A 17784-nucleotide genomic window follows, 5' to 3' on the forward strand; every position below is an offset into this window, starting at 1 on the left:
ATATTATATATAATAAAATGCTGGGCAATTTTTATTATTTTCTTTATGGTTATCTATATTTTCTATTTTTAAAAATAATGAACATGTATTGCTTACATAATAAAAAAGTAAGGAGAACTGAGACTGTAGAAGACTATTAATGGCCCAGAATAAAGTTGAAGATACATCATTGTAAACAAAAACTTTGATGCATATAACACAAGAGAACGTGTGAAGAACAAAGTTTCTACTGGTCTCTGTGGAAAAATGGTAGGAATTTTCGGTTTCCTTCTTTTAGAAACCATATTTTCTACATTTTTATATTGGTTCATTAAGTCCCTTAAGAGTCCATTAAGGCAACTCTCTGCCAGCGTACCACCATAAATTTTCATCCAAACTAGGATTCTCATGCATGAACCAGGATATATGTTAACCCTAGCCATGAAGCATATGTTGGGGTTTATGCTTTGAATGCATGGTCAAGAATGGATCAAGGACAATTAGCTGTTTCCAGCCTCAAAAGATATAGAGCCAATGAGTGATTCCACTCTTTATATTAGTTCTAAAAGTCCTGAAAAGAGAAAAAGTACTACTGAATTATTTAATAAAAATAAAATGTGGCTGGGCACGGTGGCTCACACCTGTAATCCCAGCACTTTGGGAGTCTGAGGCGGGTAAATCGCCTGAGGTCGGAACTTCGAGACCAGACTGACCACATGGAGAAACCCCGTTTCTACTAAAAATACAAAATTAGCCAGGCATGGTGGCACAAGCCAGCTACTCAGGAGGCTGAGGCAGGAAAACAGCTTGAACCTGGGAGGCAGAGGTTGCAGTGAGCCGAGATCATGCCACTGCACTCCAGCCTGGGCAACAGAGCAAGACTCTGTCTAAATAATAATAATAATAATAATAATAATAATAATGTATGTATGTAAAATAACAGACATTGATGGTAAGAAACAAACATCATGCACATATATAAAATAAGTTAATGTAAATAGTAGATATGTGGGTGTCCAAGCCTGTAGCAACAATGGTGAATAAATAACATATTCACTATCCTTTAATATTCCTGTCTTAGTTTGTTTGCTCTGCTATAACAAAATACCTGAGACTGAGTAATTTATAAAAGACAGAAATGTATTTTCTCACTGTTCTGGAGGCTGGGAACTCGAAAATCAGGGCACCAGAAGGTCGCACGCTGGTGAGGGCTGCTCTCTGCTTCCAAGATGGCGCCTTGCTGCTGTACCCTTTGGAGGGGAAGAAGGTGGTAGGGCATGAGCCAAATGCTGCATGAATCTCATTTGTAAAAGCCTTAATCCCATTCAAGAAGGAGGAGCCCTCTTGGCCTAATAACTTCTTGAAGTCCTTACTACTGAATATTATCACGCTGGTGACATGGATTTTGGAGAGAACAACTTTCAAACCATAGCATTACAACTTTCAAACCATAGCTTTCTTCCCATGGCCCCCCAAAATTCATGTTCTTCTCACACACAAAGTATATTCATTCCATTCCAATAGCCTCCAAAAATCTTAACTCATTCCAGCATAAAAATTAAAGTCTAAGTCCAAAGTGTCATCTAAACATGTGAGACTCAGGGTATGATTCATCCTGAAACAAATTTTCCTCTAGCTGTTAGCTTGTAAAATCGACAAGTTATGTGCTTTCAAAACACAGTGGTGGAACAGATACAGAATAGATATTTCTACTCCAAAAGGGAGAAAGAGGCAAGAAGAAAGAAGTAACAGGCTCCCAGTAAATCCAAGATCAAATAGGGCAAACATGAAGAATTGAGGTTTGAGAATAATCTTGTTTGACACCATGCCCCACTTTCTGGACACACTGGGGTAAATGTTAGGCCCCTGAATGCCCTGGCGGCCCCACCCCCATATCTTTGCTGGGCACAGTCCACGCTGCAGCTCTCATGGGTTGAAGTCCAGTGTCTTCCAGGATAGAGTTGCACGCTGATGACTCTATAAGTCTGAAATCTTGGGGGCATCCCCACTCACATGGCTCTGCTGGGCATTGCCCTAGTTGGGGCTTTCTGTGGTATCCTTAAGAATCTAGGTGGAGGTAGCCATACTGCCACAGCTCCTTACTCTGCTTACCTGCAGAGCGAGCACCATGTGGATGCCACCAAAGCTCACTGCTCGTGTCCTCTGAAGCAGCAGCCCAAGCTGCACCTAGACCCACTTAAGCACAGATGGAGTAGCCAAGGAGCACCAGAATGGAGGGAGCAGAGACTTGAAGTGACCTTGGGAAGTCAGTCCTGAGGTCCTATGGGCCTCTCCCTCGAAACCGTTTTGCCTTTAAGGCCCTGGCACTCTGAACCTGTGATAGTTACGGTAGCCTTAAAGATTTCCAAATTGCCTTCAGGGTCATTCTCCCATTGTCTTGACAAATAGCACCTGGCTTCCTTCTATCCAAACCAGTATCTTTATCAAACAGTCACTTGGCCACACCCTTAGTTTTCTCCCTGAAACACATTTTATTCTATCCATGATCAGACAGAAAATTTTCCAAATGTTTATGTTCTGCTTCCCTGTTAATTATAAATTCTGCCTTTAAATCATCTCTCTTCTTACATTTTACTACCAGTAGTTAAGAAAAGTCATGCACCACCCTAAACACTTTGCTGTTTAGAGATTTCTTCTGACAAATGTCTAGTTCATCATTCGAGTTTTGCCATCCACAAAGTTCTAAGACACAGAATGATTCCGCAAGTTGTTTGCCACTTTATAACAAGAATGACTTTTCCTCCAGTTTCCACCATCTTGTTTCTCATTTCTGTTGGAGACCTTATCAAAATAGTCTTCACTGTAATGGCCACTTACATAATCTCTAAGACTAAGGCTTTCTCTAGATCTCTCCTCTTCTAAGTCCCCAGAATCATCCTTAATGCTGGGTTCACAGTAATCCAGGCTTCTTCTAACATTCACTTGAAAACAGTTCTAGCCTCTACCTGTTATCCATCTCCAAAGCCACTTCCACATTTTTAGGTCTTTGTTACACCAACATTCTACTCTTGGTACCAGTTTCTATCTTAGTCTGTTTGTGCTTCTATAACGAAACACCTAAGACTTGGTAATTCATAAAACACAGAAATTTATTTCTGACAGTTCTGGAGACTGGGAAGTCCAAGATCAAGGTCCTGGCAGGCTTGATGTTTTGTGAGGGCTGCTCTCTGCTTCCAAGATGGTGCCTGAATGCTACATCTTTTAGAGGGAAGGAATGCTGTGTTTTCAAATGTGAAAAGTGAGAACGCAAAAAAGCCAAATGCTGCATGAAGTCTCTTTTATAAGGTTCTTAATTCCATTCACGAGAGAGGATCCATCATGGCCTAATCACATCTTCAAGGCCTTACCTCTTAATACCATCACATTGGCCATTAACTTTCAATACTTGAATTTTGGAGGGGACACATTCAAACCTTAGCAATCCCAAGCCAGTCTTGTTTCTGTCCTAAGTTCCGTTGCTCACATTGTTCCCTTGGCCCAGAATTGTTTTTTCCTCTGCACTCTGCCCTGACCTTCTTTTATCCCATGTGCAGCTGGACAGCATCCAGGATTCAGCCCAGTATTTCCTCATCCATGAGGCCTTGCCAGGCATTTCCTGACAGACCTCTCGCCATTCTCTTGGCACAATGTGTCTACGTTTATGGTAAAATCTATGGCACTTTATTTTTCTGAATTGTTCACATTTCTGTCTTCCCCTCCTACAGTGCAGAAACTGTACTGCATGCACCTCTTTATCTTAATACCTAGCAAAGTGACTGCACCATGAATGTTGCAGTCACTCAATGAGTATGCTCAATGAATGTTGACTACAACGTAAATTATTTAATCTAAATCCTGTTTCATACATACCTTTAGGGTATATTGGTATCAATTTCTCCCAGTCTGAACATTTGGTTATTGGGAAAGTTTGAGTCAAATTATAGGTGTGAATCAACATCACTAGGCATCATAGGGATAACCAAAGTAGAAATAATAAAGTAAGTGACTCATATTGGAGCTAAACAGTGGTAATTTATAAATAAAAAGCAAGTAACTAAAAATCATGATCATATCGAAACAAAATCCTTATTTGTAAGGCATTGTTGCCCTCATTGGAAAGAATTCAAACTCTATCTGTGAATATGTGCATAGGAGGAGTGTTTTGACATTATTGAGTGTTGTCTGATAGCTGGAATTTTTGATATGGTCATTCTCAATTATGGCTATACATTAGAATTTTAAGGAACATTTTTTTTAAATTATGATGATTCATAGATTTCAGTCCTACCCCAAATCAATCAAGACAGTATCTCTAGGGATTCAGAGTTGGAACTGAGAGTTATCCGCCCGCAAAACAGAGGAAAGGTCTTGTATTTTAAAATAATTTAAGTCCTTTAAGGCAAGTCTCCATTAGCGTTCTACTATAAAATTCATCCAAACTAGGATTCTCCTGAATGAATCAGGACATATCCTCACCCTAGCTGTGAATCATATTTTGGGGGTTGTGCTTTAAGTGCTTCATTAAGAATGGACCAAGGACAATTAGTTGTTGCCTCTCTCAAATGATATAGAGCCAATGAGTGATTCCACTCTCCCTTGGGATCCTCAGAAATTCTGTACCAAATGAATTTGCTGTCCTGGTGGTCTCAAAAGAACAGGGATGAGAGTTTGGAAATGGGTAGAAAAATGACAGCAATAAAAAAAAATTTAATACTCAGATACCAGAGATAAAATATGGCCATATATTCTGTTTCTCTCCAGAAAAGTGGTTACCCAAACATCTGATATCAGAGGCAAACGTGAGAATACTAGAGTGTTATGTGATCATTCTAATGTCACATCTTATTCTGTATTTGTGATAGTCCTTTTGCATTAGTCTGTTCTTACCCTGCTAATAAAGACATACCCAAGACTGGGTAATTTTTTTTTAAAAAAAAAAAAAAAAAGAGGTTTAATGGACTCACAGCTCCATATGGCTAATGAGGTCTCACAATCATGGCAGAAGGTGGAAGGCATGGCTTATACATGGCAGCAGGCAAGAGAAGAAGTACCAACAGGAAAAGTGCCAGATGCTTGTAAAACCATCAAATCTTGTGAGAACTCACTCACTATCACAAGAACAGTAAGGGGGAGACCGTGTCCACGATTCAATTATTTCCACCTGGCCCTACCCTTCATACTTGGGGATTATTACAATTCAAGGTGAGATCTGGGTGGGGACAGAGAGCCAAATGATATCACCTTTCCTTTTAAAACCGCTCAGTACTATCACTCTTCCTAGCCTCCTAAATTTGTGGGCCTTTGCCAGCGAAAAACCTGAACCAGACTAAAAAGAGCTTGGCACATTAATGCTGACTAAAATAAAAAAATATTAGAGAGGTGAGTCAAAGAGGAAAGGCAGCTGTGCATATTGGAGAGAACTAAGGGTGAGCTATTCTGAATTTAAATCGCATAACTCAAACTGTCTGAGGCATAGCATTCTCATCTAATATCCTGTTATGAAAGGTGTTGCAGGAATTAAAGAAGATAAAGAACTAAAAAGATCCTGAGGGGTGTACCTGGCTCATGGTTAACTTGCTAACTGTGGTACTGTGCATGTTACCTGAGATGGAATTATTAGACACCAACAATATCATAGTCAAAGAGCAGTCCCTCAGCGTAAATGAAAGCTAAGTACTAAGGAATGATCAAAAACCAATACTTCAAAATGTTGATGTACTTGTGGGGGTTTTTTTTCTGTATTTAGATGTATTTCTATCATCTTACTTCGGCTTTCTATTAACCATGATTTTCTAAGCTACATCTTTCTCTTTTTTTCCTTCTATTTGGTTGATCCACATTTTTTTCATCAGATTTGAAATGTAGATGTTCTATTTCTATTCTTTAACTGATTATTTAATTGTTCCCATGTACTTAATTTTCCAACATCTAATTTTAATCTCTATCTTTACCTTCCTGGGGAGCATAAGGATTTTAGAATACTTCCATTTCAATTCCCCACCTTGCATCTTTCCTCAGCATTCTTCAGAACATTGTTATAAAATATTTCATGAATACTTGGTTTTATAGTTCAAAAATATTATCACTACTATCCTAATTATCACCATTATTACTGTCTTAGCAGAAATGCTTCTTTTAATTTACTCACGTGTTTACTATTTCTTTGTTCAGCATCCCTTATTTCTCTTTTCCTAGATTCAATCTTCTTTCTAAAGCACATTTTGGAACTTTTTAAAGTGATTGTTAATAACAAATACTTAGCACTTCCTTGTCTAAAACTATTTTTTATTTTGCAGATATTCTTCTGTGACATTCCAGCTGAGTACAGAATTCAAACTTGTTATTGCCTATTAGTATTTTTAAAACATTATGTCAGTTTTTTTCTGTTTTCATTGTTAATAGTTTTTGTTTATCAACAAAATAATCAATATTTTGTTTATAAATGTGCTGTAAATTTCCAGTGGAAGTTTAAGTTTTACAACTAATATGGACAACAACTTGACAATATATTTCAAAATTATAAGGTCATATACTCTTTACCAAGCCATTTCACTTCTAGGAATTTACCCTATGCATATACTCATAGAATGACCTTTGAAAATCATCACACGGCTTGAAACTTTCCAATACCTTCTCTCCTCATTCAAAGTCAAAGTCAAAGCACTTGCACAAGCCTACCATGCTCCATGAGGTTTAACACCTTGCTCTCCCTCACTTCACCTCCTGTCACTCCCTTCCTTGCTCTCTTCTCTCCATCTTAGGGATTTTGCAGTTGTTTCTGTCTGCAAAGTACTTAACAATATATCTGCATGACTTATTCACTCATCTTCTCAAGAATATTTTTTATAACCCTACATAAAACAGCTGGCATTGCCACCAAAATTCTCTCACCCTTATCCTGCTTTATTTTTCTCAGTAAAACTTACTGCCATTTGACATACAATATTTTACTTTTTATTTGTTGTTGATCTGTCTCGCCAGTTAGAATATAAGCTCAATGAGGGCAAGGGATTGGTTTTATTTATTTATTTTATTGTGTCCACACACAAGGGCCTAAAATGGTGCCTGACATATAAAAATAAATATGCGTTGAATCAGTGAAATTATGTACATGCCTATGGGCAAAATTATGTTTGTGCAATGTTATTTTTTGCATAATTCTTTGTAGAACCAAAACATTTTAGAAACAACCTGTGTTATTTAATTTTATGTATCAATTTGACTGGCCTATAGTGATACAGGAGCTAGAAAGAAATTGTTTAGGGAGATAGTGAGGGTAAAGGAGTCCTTGGCAAGGCTTCCCTTTGAACAAAAAGCAGCCCTCGAATAATTTTTTTTTTTTCCTAACAAAGCAGCCTGAAAAATCGAGCTGCAAACATAAATAAACAAGCTGGAAACTTGCACGGGTGAATGCCAGCAGCTGTACCAATAGGAAAGGGCCACCTGAGGGCTGGGCATATCCAACGTGGAAGCTCCATTGTCCCTTTTCTTTGTCACCACAGGTATAGTAAAGAGGCAGGCAACATGGTGCCAGCCAGAGAACCCATCTGCATAATAAAAGATTAGGGTGCGCCAGGCACTGTGGCTCACAACTGTAATCCCCGCACTTTGGGAGGTCGAGGAGGGCAGATCACGAGGTCAGGAGTTCGAGACCACCCTGGCCATAGTGAAATCCCAACTCTACTAAAAATACAAAAAAAGTTAGACAGGTGTGGTGGCATGTGCTTGGAGTCCCAGCTACTCAGGAGACTGAGGCAGGGAATCACTTGAATCTGAGAGGCAGAGTTTGCAGTGAGCCGAGATCGTGCCACTGCACTCTAGCCTAGAGACAGAGTGAGAGTTGTCTCAAAAAAAAAAAAAAAAAAAAATTAGGGTGGGGCGACCAGCTTATTCATGCGCTATGCAAACAGCACACCTAGTCCTAACCAGTTCTTCGAGCGCTATTCAAATGGCACACCTGGTCCCACCAACATTTCATGCCCTATGTAAATCAGACACCACCTCCTTAAGCTCATCTATAAAACCTCCTGCACTTAACCTCGGACTGGAGGACCCATTCAGGACCCCCATCTCTCTGCAGGATAGAGCTTTTCTCTTTCTTTCACCTATTAAACCCCTGTTCTCAACCTTATTCCTTATGTGTCCATGTCCTTGATTTCCTTGACATGGGACAATAAACCTCGAGTATTAATTCAGACGAACAACGCCACTTCAACAGGACACCTAGGTAGCTGGTAAAACCATATTTGTGAGTGTGTCCATCAGGATATTTCTAGAAAAGATCAGGATTTTCATTGGTGAACTGAGTAAAGCCGATGGTTCTCCCCAGTAAGGGTGCACATCATTCAATCCACTGAGGATCTGCATAGAACAGGAAGGTGGAGAAAGGGCTAGCTCATTCTCTGTGCTTGAGCTGTGACTTTCATGTTCTCCTGCCCTTGGACATCCACACTCCTGCTTCTCAGGCTTTTGAACTCAGACCTAGACTTATACCATCACTCTCTGATTCCCAGGCCTTTGGACTTGGGCAGAATTACACGACTGCCTTCCCTTGTTCTCCAGCTTGCAGACAGAAGATTGTAGGAATTCTTGGCTTTCATAATCATGTGATCCAATTCCTATAACAAATCTCCTTTTATATATCTGTCTTGGTCTGTCTGGGCTCCTCTAATGAAATACCGTAGATTGGGTAGCTTATAAATAACAAACATTTATGTCTCACTGTTCTAGAGGCTGGAAAGTCCAAGGTCAAGGCACTGGCAGATTGGTGTCTGATGAGGGCCTGCTTTGTCACAGACAGCACCTTCATGCTGTGTGCTCACACGGTGGAAGGGGCAAGGCTGCTCTCTGGGGCTGTTTTGTAAGGGTACTAATCTACTCATCCCATTCATGAGGACAGTCCTCATGACCGAATCACCCCACAAAGGCCATATCTCCTAATACCTTCACACTGTGATCAGGTTTTTACATATGAATTTGGCGAGCCCAAATATTTACACCATAGCTATAATTACACACACACACACAGAATTCTCAGAGGTTCTCTGAGAATTCTAACAGATAATCATAGCAATCTAGCTAACTGTTCATCATAGCAATCTGGATAAACAATTATGCTGCATCCTATGTGACAGAATGCAGTGGAGTATCTCTTCATGTATTTAATTTAATTTAACTTTCTTCAACTTTTATTTTAAGTTCAGGGATACATGTGCAGGCAGGATGTGCCATGAGGCTTTGCTTCACAGATCATCTCATCACCTAGGTATTAAGCCCAGCATCCATTAGCTGTTCTTCCTGACACTCTCCCTCCCCCCAGGCCCCCTCTCCAACAGGCCCCAGTATTGTTCCTCCCGTGTGTCCCTGTGTTCTCATCCTTCAGCTCCCACTTATAAGAGAACATGTGGTATTTAGTTTTCTGTTCCTGCATTAGTTTGCTGAGGATAATGGCTTCCAACTCCATCCATGTCCCAGCAAAGGATATTATCTCACTCCTTTGTATAGCTGCACAGTACTTCATGGTATATACGTACCACATTTTCTTTTTTTTTTTTTTTCTTTTCTTGAGACAGAGTCTCACTCTGTCACCCAGGCTGGAGCACAGTGGCAAGATTTCTTGGCTCACTGCAGTCTCTGCCTCTTGGGTTCAAGTTATCCTGCCTCAGCCTCCCAAGTAGCTGGGATTACATGCTCATGACACCACACCCAGCTAATTTTCATATTTTTGTAGAGACGGGTTTTCTCTATGTTAGCTGGCTGATCTCGAACTCCTGACCTCAAGTGATTCACCTGCTTGGCCTCCCAAAGTGCTGGTATTACAGGTATGAGCTACCATGCCCGGCCATGTACCACATTTTCTTTACCCAGTCTATCACTGATGGACATTTAGGTTGATTCCATCTTCATGTATTTTAAATTCCCTTAATTCTTTTTCTTATTTTTATCCTTCTATGCTGTCACCAGATAATATGCTCAGATCTCTCTTTTCATTTATTAATCATATCAGCTGTGCCTAATATAATGTTTAACCCAATTATTCAATATTATATTCATATATTGTATTTTTCATTTTTATTTCTGGAAGTTCCATTTGGTCATTTTTCAAATCTTCTGGTCATTATTGCATAGTGCCTCAATCTTTACTCATGTTTTTGATTTTTTAATTTCTGTGTTTATTCATTTTAAGCATATTTGTTTTATTGTCATTTTCTGATGATTCTATTATTTCAAGTCCTTTGTAGCTCAGTCCCCAAAGGAGACTGTTTCCTCTGCTTTTGTTCACGGTGGGTTATTTATTAGTGTGTTGTAGTTTTGGATTGTGAGTTTATCATCAGTTAGTTCTTCATTGTTGGAAACTTGCTTGACCTGGGAAGATGTTGTATCGCTCTGTACTGAATGTTGTGTCTGCTACTTAAAAATCCAAAGGGTAGTAAAAATGATGGATCTTGCTATTACTAGCTTGGAGCTTCTTGAACTGGGCAGGAATTGCACATTGACTCCCTCCTAAATTTCTAAGAGGATAAACCTATAGTTACATGCCTTAGGGGAGAGCTTTTTTCTATACCACAAATTGGACATAAATGGAAAAGTTAGTTATCATCTCTTTATGCCTATATATAGGGTGTTTTTTCCTATTCAACATGTCTGCTGAAGGTTATAACCTCCTTATGAAGACCCAATCACATATTTCCTGTTCCTTTCTGTCTATTAAAATCTCACTTTCTTGTTTACCAAGTTACCAACATGCCTATAGTTCTGTACTGTTAGCTCAAACTCATTATCCTAGTTTTCAGTTCCTCTTCATTTTGGCTGCTGGATATTCCCATTCTTCTTGCAGGTTTGCAATGAAAATTATTTCTGTTACATCCTGCATAATTCCTAGATGTTTCATACCGGGAATATATTTGGGCTCTCTGATTTACCATATTGCCAGAAAATAGAAGTGATAATTTATCATTAAGACTACATGACTAAATAGCTGAGGTTGCTTAACCCAGGTTAATAAATAGTTTAAAAATGAGATTTGAAGGCAGAGTAAAAAATGTTTTATTTATGTTTATGCTGCTGATGGAAGACATCTTCAGGCTTTGTTTTGTTTTTTGAGGAAAATAAGCACAAGAAACACTTGTAAATACTCTCATGGAGAAGCGGTTTCTAAATTCCTTTGGCTTAACACTCAAAGTATTTATATGTCATCGCACTTTCTCGACATTTATCCTTAATTTTTCTCTTTCTATCATTCGACTCATCCAATTTATCATAAATCCCATTGGTTTTATCTTTAAAACAGAACTAGAATCTGGACATTTTAACCCCCCACTGCTAACACCATAATCCAAGTCACCATCATCATCAGCCTGGACTTCTGAATCTTCTAAGTTACCTTACTGTCTCTACATTTGTCCTGTATTGCCTATTCTCCATACAGCCAACATAAGATAGATCACGACCCTAAACTAAATCCTCTGGTGGATTTCCAAAGCATTTAGAATAAAACATAAAGCCCTTTTCTTTGGTCTACGTCATCAAACCTTTGGTTCCTCTTCACCACATTTTTCATATCTTCCCTTCACTTCATGTTAGACCCTATGCCTTCCCTAGTGTTCACCAAATATGCCAAGCATGCACTTGGCTCAGATCCTTGGCACTAGCTGTTCCCATTGCCTAAACACTCTTCCTCTGAATTCTGCATGGTTTTCTCCCTCACTTTATTCAGATCTCTGCTCAAATATCATTCCATTAGTGAGCTCTTCCCTGAGCATCTTACCTAAAGTAGTACCCTTGCCATCATTATCTATCCCTTATATTGCTTTATTTTTCATAATATTTATCACCAATCTGTCATTATATTAGGATTAATTTGCTTATTTGTTTATTGAAATTCTCCCTCTACCAACATGTTAACTCCATGAGGGCAGGATCTTGGCTTTGTTCCCTGAGGGCTCCCTAATTCCTAGAACAGTGGCTGGGACATAGTAGACACTCAGTAAATCTTTGTTGGATGAACAAATAATTTTGCCCAGTAGTTGTTAGTTTTATACACAATCTTTCCTGTAGACCATGAATTCCTCAAGGGCAGGAATTCTGTTTTTAATTTTTGTGTGCCCAACAATTCCAACATTGCCTGGTACATGGTAGTTACCAAATAAATCTTCATTAAATGTCAGAAAAAATATGGTAGTTCTTTACTCCAAAACGCCGTACTAAACAATCCAAAGCAGATTTAACTGAAAGTATTTTGGCAGTTGTAAATCTAATAATCACCAAACCACATTGTTGTGCAGCTATAGTAAAATAAATGATCCTTGCTTTAATGAGTTGATAATAAAATTGGGAGACAAAATCGATGCATGTGAAATAATCATATAAATTAAATATGAATTAGAATGCATTTGGCAATACATTCAGTGAAACGGAGCAGGCAGAAACTGTCTTGCCCAAAGGCAGACCTCTTAAAAATAAACACATATACTGCCTGAATTAACAATTGGCTTAATAAAAATGTGTTTGGGTCTTGACAGCCTAGGAAAGTAAGAATGGAAGACATTCAAATGAACTTAAATAAATTATAATTTATAGAGTTTCTTTTTAGGCAATATAACTTACTCCTTACTATGGACGATAAAATAATTAGTTCCTGCTCCAAAAAACTTTGAAACATTATTTGGGTAAAGAAGCCTTGTACTTCAGAGGAGCTAAACAATTGAGCACTGTCAACAATGAATTATATTACAAGGTAGTGTAAGATAAGGGTCTCACTAATGTATGAATAGGGTTCAGGGAAGGAAAAGAACATTGTTGACTGGGGTTATTAGAATGGTTTCTTGGAGGAAAAAGTGAAAGTAAAGAGTGCTATTCAGTTCAAACTGGCCTTATGTGGATATCTACTTGTTTTACAATTGATGTGCAAAGTCCATTGACCTTCCTACTGTTATACTGTGGACTCTACCAGCAAATAAACACCACAATATCTTTGCCTTGCTTTTTGTTGTATTATTTTAAAGGAAGTCCAAGGATCACGTACCTCCTTTTACCTGGCCCACCTGAGTTAAAGGTACAACAGTCTTCATGTAATGAATCACAAGGATTGGATGTTACTAATTCTACACCTGCTATCTGCCAATGACAGCTAGAAAAACAACCTTGCCTTCTAAAATGTTATGTTAATTTTTTTAAATACGGAATATCAGATGTATCTCAATGCTTTAGCATCAAAGTAGTCCATTGTTGGAAAAAAATGATGTTTTAAATGACACATCCCTTTGAAATTAAATAAGCGATTTCTACCATTTCCATCTCTGCTGATCATGTGTAGTGAATCCTGTCCTCCAGAGAAGTAAGGATTCCACAAAGGAATATAAATCATTCTACTATAAAGACACAAACACACATATGTTTATTGCAGCACTATTTACAATAGCAAAGACAGGCAACCAACCCAAATGCCTGTCAATGATAGGCTGGATAAAGAAAATGTGGCACATTCATACCATGGAATATTATGCAAGCATAAAAAAGAATGAGATCTTGTCTTTTGCAGAGACATGGATGAAGCTGGAAGCCATCATCCTCAGCAAACTAACACAGGAACAGAAAACAACATACCACTTGTTCTCACTCATAAGTGGGAGTTGCACAATGAGAACACATGGACACAGAGAAGGGAGCAACACACACTGGGGCTTGTCGGGGGGGTGAGGTGCAAGGGGAGGGAGAGTATTAGGACAAATACCTAATGCGTTCAGGGCTTAAAACCTCTATGATGAGTGATAGGTGCAGCAAACCACCATGGCACATGTATACCTATGTAACAAACCTTCACGTTCTGTACATGTATCCCAGAACTTAAAGTAAAATAACTAAATAAATAAATAAATAAATAAGAAGTAGGGACTCCAGATATCAAGGCCAACCAAAGGTTCCTGTATTCTGTGATCTTGAGGTTCTTCCAATGACTTGGCATAATTTTCCAGATGACTACAGTATGTGAAACTAGTAGTCCCAAAGTCTACAATTTACGAAAGTGCCAAATTTTATTTTAAAAGTGGTCTTTTGGCTAAATGGGAGTGTGGTAGGATTATAACTCTTTGGATAATGTGTTACAATTGTAGATGATTTAAACATACATTCTGTAAGTCAAGTGTTTCATTCTATGCTATTTGTAGGTAGAATAATTTTAGGGTTTTTGTTATTGTTAACAAATCCACTTGAGTAATTCAGAGTCGTCATAGGATTTTTTTTTGTCTTTCTTCTACAATAATTTTGTGTTTTTTTCTCTGTTGGCTTTGTTTATATTTTTAAGTGATTATACAACAACTCAAATGGCAGTCTGAAAGGACTGTAATTCTTAGGAAAGTGTTTTATAAATGACTATCATATAAATGTGAATCTTACTGGTAAATTGCATTCTACTGATCTGATTTCTAGAAGTTTAAGATTTTTCATTTCTATTTAAAAAATCTGTTCCCTCCATTGACCCAGAAATACTGCAATTTTTTTTTTTTTTTTTTTTTTGAGATGGAGTCTCACTCTGTTACAGGCTGGAGAGCAGTGGCACGATCTTGGCTCACTGCAACCTCCATCTCCTGGGTTCAAGTGATTCTCCTGCCTCAGCCTCCAGCATACCTGGGATTACGGGCATGTAATCAGATATGTGAAAAATCCAAGATACTAACCTGAAAAACAAATAAGAAAATTCAGGCTGGGTTCAGTCGGTCACATCTGTAATCCCAACACTTTGAGGGACTGAGGCAGGAGGATCACTTGTGCCCAGGAGTTTGAGACCAGCCTGGGCAAAATAATGAGACTCTGTCTCTATATTAAAAAAAAAAGCTTAAAAATAGCTTGGCATGGTGGCAAACACCTGTAGTTCCAACTACTTGGGAGGCTGAGGTAGGAGGATCACCTAAACCTAGAGGTCAAAGGCTGTAGTGAGCCATGATCATGCCACAGCACTCCAGTCTGGGCAACTGAGTGAAACTTTGTCTCAAAAATAAATAAATAGATAAATAAATAAATAAATCAGTTAGTTGGCTGGAACAAAAAATAGAATTAATAATCTATATTCCTGTTATTTATTAAATACAAACCATTTTAAAATATGTAAGAAAATATAATATTTATGCTGACTACCAAATAAAATCATGAGGAATATAGCAACTGTTCAAAAAATCACTTAAGTTTAAAAATATGTGAAAGATCAAATGTAAACAAATTGAGAGGCATGTCCTTTTCTTGTGTAGAAAGAATTAGCACCATAAATAAACAAAATCGGCTAGGCGTGGTGGGTCACGCCTATAATCCCAGCACTGGGAGGCTGAGATGAGTGGATTGCTTGAGCTCAGGAGTTGAGACCAGCCTGGGCAGCATAATGAGACCCCATCTCTATCAAAAAAACACAAAACATTAGCCGGGCATTGGGGCATGTGCCTGTGATCCCAGCTACTTAGGGGGCTGAAGTGGGAGGCTCCCTTGAGCCTGGGAGGCAGGGACTGCAGTGAGCCGAGATTGTGCCACTACACTCGGGTGACAGAGCAAGACCCTATCTCAAAAATAAATAAATAAACTAAATCTCTCTAAATAAACTTATAAATTCAAGGTAACCTATACACCAAAAGCTATGTCAACAAGAATGTACACATAATAGATTACCTGATACTAAGTTCATACGTAAAAAAAGTGAGAAAACTCAGGAAAATTGTGAAAAATAAGAGGGATGATAAATGACTAACTCTAGAAGACATTTAAATATATTATAAAACTACTGTGATTAAAAGAGTGTAGTACTGATCGATGGATTAGTAAAGGAGTTGATAAATTTCTTCTGTAAAGAACCCCGTGGTAAATATTTTTGATTTACGGGCCACAGAGTCTCTTATAATTATCCAATTCTGTCACTGTAGTACAAAAGCAGACATAGACAGTACATAAGTAAATAGTCATGACCCCGTTCCAGTGCAACTTTCTTTACAAAAACAGGTGGATGTCTGGATTTGTCTTACTGGGCAGAAGAATATGGATTAAAAGAAAAATCCAAAAATAAGCAAAAAAGCATATGGATAATTAGCATATGAAAAAGCAGGCATAGCATATCAGTGAAGAAAGGATAGATTGCTCAATAGATTTTCCAAACAAGTGAGTATCCATCTGGGAAGAAAAATACAGTTGAATCCTTATCTTATTCATTAAACAATTCCACCTGGATTAAAAATTGAAACATAAAAGTTAAAGTCATTAAAGTACTAGAGGAAAACAGGAGAATATTTGTATGAACTAAGAATGGAAAAAGTCTTAAAAAGCATGAACTAAACCCGGAAGACATAAATGAAAAGACTGAAAAATTAGATTTCATAAAAATAAAAATTTCTGCATGGTAAAATCTACCACCAGTAAAAAGTTGGGGCTGCAAGGAAGGAGAAACACTGCCAACTCATTTCACAGATCTTACAGCTTGTGATTGATGTAACAGTTTCTGTCATTTGTGTAATCGAGTTTTCCATGCTATTTTACTTTAAGTACCAATAAATACCAATATTTCTGTTATGGTAATACCGTTATCTTGGTATTCTAAAAATTTGACGTAAAGATCAGTCATTTGAAATGAAGATCAATGATTCCATTTCTCAGTTTAGGAAGAACACAAAACACCTCCCATTCTCCCAGTCTCGACAGGTGCAAGCCTATGTAAACCTCAATATGCAAACTTGTCTCCTTTTTCATCATTAATTGAGGAATGATTGGGATGAGGGGGGATCTGTGTTTACAAGCTGACAAGTTAAAGAACTTTCTTCCTACAATTGCTGCTGCGCAATTTTTTATGAAAATGCTTGCTGAACAAAACTCTTTTCAATAAAGAGACTAGACACTTTGTGAAAATTTTGAATTGAACAAAGGCGCTCTCACTTAGAAACCATTCTTCTATGCCACGACAATCCTCAAGAGAAGGAAGGCAATGACGACAAACAAATGACAGCTTATATTGCAAGAATAACTTTTACTCTAGCTCAAAGACTTTTTAAACCAGTGAAATACAAATGCAACAATATTGACATTAATACAGATCAGTTTTTATCAAAATTTTAAACTATAATGATTAAACCTAAAATAACAAAGAAACAAAAAAAGCTTCCAGTGATATGAAAGTAACGGCTCACTTCCAATATAATGCTTACAATATCTGTTAAAGAATAAAGAATCGATTAAAATTATCTCATCAACAAAGAGGTAGTCTTATTTGGAGGTGATCCCAAGGAAAAAAATTAAAGTTGTCTTATATTTATCTTCTCATTGTTCCTCAGACTACTGGAGCATCAGAACGAGGTACAGAATGAGACTTTGGTCAAGATTCACCTTAGCAACTATTGTGGCTTGAACTGAGTCCTCTCTTCTCCCCAAAATCATGCTAAAGTCCTAGCTCCTGGTATCCATGAATGTGACTGTACATGGAAATAGGATCTTTGCAGATGTAATATAATTAAGTTGAGGTCATAATCCAATAAGACTGGTGTCCTTATAAGAAACAAAACAGAGACATAGACATACAGGAGGTATGTCATGTGTCAACAGAGGCAGAGGTTGGTGTGATGTGTCTACAAGCCAAGGAACTCCAGGGACTGGCTCCAACATCCGCAAAGAGGTAAGAAAGTGTTCTTCCCTAGAACCTTCGGAAGGAGAATGGCCCTGCTGGAACCTTATTTTTGGATTTCCAGCCTCCAGAACTGTGAGAAAATAGATTTCTGTTGCTTTTAGCCACCCAATGTATGGTACCATGTTACAGCAGCCCTAGGCTGTATTAGTGTCCACTAA

This window comes from Mandrillus leucophaeus, unplaced genomic scaffold (genome assembly GCF_000951045.1).
Source record: "Mandrillus leucophaeus isolate KB7577 unplaced genomic scaffold, Mleu.le_1.0 Scaffold256, whole genome shotgun sequence".
Classification (NCBI taxonomy): Eukaryota; Metazoa; Chordata; class Mammalia; order Primates; family Cercopithecidae; genus Mandrillus; species Mandrillus leucophaeus.